This window comes from Myotis lucifugus, unplaced genomic scaffold (assembly GCF_000147115.1).
Source record: "Myotis lucifugus unplaced genomic scaffold, Myoluc2.0 scaffold_224, whole genome shotgun sequence".
Classification (NCBI taxonomy): domain Eukaryota; kingdom Metazoa; phylum Chordata; class Mammalia; order Chiroptera; family Vespertilionidae; genus Myotis; species Myotis lucifugus.
Window position 1 is genome coordinate 1,307,498 of NW_005871272.1, and position 3,265 is coordinate 1,310,762.

Below are 3,265 nucleotides of genomic sequence, written 5' to 3' on the forward strand. Positions count from 1 at the left end.
CTGAGTTATCTTCCTCTTTTCTCTTGTATCTCTCTCCTACATATTAGAATTTTCTAAGTCCTTTCACCTCCATGTAGCTTTCTCTGCACCCAGCTGACAAGGATCGTCTCCCTTGATGGCCTTGTGTATTTAAAAAATATGTTTTTATTGATTTTGGAGAGAAAGAAAGGGAGAGGGAGAGAGAGATAGAAACATGGATGAGAGAGAAACACTGATAGGCTGCCTCCTGCATGCTCCTTGCTGGTGATTGAGCCTGCCACCCAGCCATGTGCCCTGACTAGGAATAGAACCTATGACCTCTTGGTGTATGGGACTAAGCTTAACCAACTGAGCCACACTGGCAAAGGCAGCAAAATCATTTATTAAAGTGATTAGGTACCTATATATTTTAGAGCTATTTTTGGACAACAGTAACAGGAAGTCATTTGAACTAGCTTAGACACAGATTGGAAATTTATTATAAGGATAATGGAGTGTTTCAGGGAATGTGCAAAAGACTCAGGGATGGACTGGAACCAGACCGTGGAAAGCTGTAGAGTGTACTTTTATTTTGTCCGTCATCTTTGCTTGTCTCACTGTGTAGCTATTTCTTCTTTCTTTGTGGACTGGAATCTTCAGCTCCTCAGTCCATAAGGTGGGGGAAAGTGGCCGCCTTTGTAACCATCTTACAAATTCTAGTCCCCCAAAGGAACTATAAGTTGCTCTTCATCCTAATTCCAATTTCCTCTGGAAGCGACTCTGGATCACGTGCCCACTCTGGTCCACTAGATAGAAATCATTGGAGACATTGCCCAGTAATCTGTATAGACAACTGAGACCCTAACTTTAGGAGAAGTTCTAGGTCCTGAATTGAAATGATGACAGCATCTCCTATGTGCTCTTGAAGTGTACAGGTTATTTTCTCATATATCACCTCATTATTCTTACTATTCTTCCATAGAGCTGGAAGGACATTGGGTTTCTATCCCCATTCTATAAACAGGGAAGGGAAAGCCCAGAGACTCTGAGTAACTTTTCCACAGTCACACAGCTAGTTACCAGCAGGGATGAACTAGTAAAAAACATTTGAACCCGTCTCTACCACTCACTGATTTGCCACTTGGTCAAATCTCACTCATCAGAACTTCTCTCATCTACAAAATAGATTAATTATTCTACCGGAAGCTAGCACACAGAGTGATTGCAACAATCTAATGAGTTGTTCTTGAATCTGATTGAACATTAGAATATATAGGGATCTTTAAAAATATATAGATCCCAGGACTCCAGCTTGTGTATTCTGATTCAGCAGATCTGCGATAGAACTCAAGTATGTGTTCTTATAAAAGTCCCTAAGGAAATAGTGACAAACAGAGTGGATTTTTTCATCCTTCAACAGCTCGAGAAAATGCTCCATAATTTGCATGGCCTGCCTGGTGTGAAATATATTGTGACCAAAGAGACAGTCAGAATAATCTCCTCTGAGTTACATCCTGTTCTGTGTGCAAATTGCTTTCTTCTTCAAGATATTTAGGGGGGCCTAGATGGAGTGGCTCAGTTGGTTGAGTGTCTTCCAGTGAACCGAAGGTTGCCAGTTCAATTCCCTGTCAGGGTACATATATGGGTTGTGGGTTCAGTCCCTGGTTGGGGCATGTGCAAAGGGCAACCAATTGATGTTTCTCTCTGACATCAATGTCTCTCTCTCTCTCTCTCTCTCTCTCTCTCTCTCTCTCTCTCTCTTCCTCTCTCTAAGTTTATCTTCCAGTGAGGATTAAAAAATATTTAGGGGGATATTTGGGCAGAATGGGAGAAGGTTATGCATTTGAGTGTGTGACTATGTATGTGTATGTGCCAGTGTGTGTGTGTATGAGTACATATGTGTAGGTGGATGTGTAAATGTGTATGTGTGTATGAGTGTGTATATGAGCATGTTTTTGTATATGTGAATCTATGTGTGCATGTATGTTAGTGTGTGTGTGTGTATGGGGAGTGGGCAACAGCAATATGTGAAAGATGTATCTTATGGGTTGTGCTTCTGCCATAGATTAAAGAAGCTTGAATATTTCTTGAGTTCAAAGAGACTAATGTTTGTAGTGCCCCTACTACAAAACAGGCATTTTAGACATATTACAAGTAGTGTAGGTATTGTTCTCTCCAATAAACATTTGATGTGGGTTTATTATCAAGCAAACATGTGTCAGAATTATTATCTCCATCTTATAGAACAAGAAGCAGAAGTCAGACAGGAGGTGGTGGAGCTGGGATTCAAATTAATTTCATGGTTTGACTTGATTTGAAGAACTTTTCAGGTGAGAAAGCTTAGGTAAGATCTCTAAAAAACTGGAGGATGTTGACTGGAAAGCCTTGCCATCACCTAGGATCACTGAACAAACGTGTGAGGGGTCACCTCCTCCTCCTCCACAACAGTTACCTCTTTCGCATTATTTACCTGATTCACATTAGTTACCTGTTTCACATTATTTACCTGATTCACATCAGTTACCTGTTTCACATCAGTTACCTGTTTCACATCAGTTACCTGATTCACATCAGTTACCTGTTTCACATCAGTTACCTCTTTCACATCAGTTACCTGTTTCACATCAGTTACCTGTTTCACATCAGTTACCTGTTTCACATCAGTTAGCTGTTTCACATCAGTTACCTGTTTCACATCAGTTACCTGTTTCACATCAGTTACCTGTTTCACATCAGTTACCTGTTTCACATCAGTTACCTGTTTCACATCAGTTAGCTGTTTCACATCAGTTACCTGTTTCACATCAGTTACCTGTTTCACATCAGTTACCTGATTCACATCAGTTACCTGTTTCACATCAGTTACCTGTTTCACATCAGTTACCTGTTTCACATCAGTTACCTGTTTCACATCAGTTACCTGTTTCACATCAGTTACCTGATTCACATCAGTTACCTGTTTCACATCAGTTACCTGTTTCACATCAGTTACCTGTTTCACATCAGTTACCTGTTTCACATCAGTTACCTGTTTCACATCAGTTACCTCTTTCACATCAGTTACCTGTTTCACATCAGTTACCTGTTTCACATCAGTTACCTCTTTCACAACAGTTACCTGATTCACATCAGTTACCTGTTTCACATCAGTTACCTCTTTCACATCAGTTACCTGTTTCACATCAGTTACCTGTTTCACATTAGTTACCTGTTTCACATCAGTTACCTGTTTCACATTAGTTACCTCTTTCACAACAGTTACCTGATTCACATCAGTTACCTGTTTCACATCAGTTACTTCTTCACA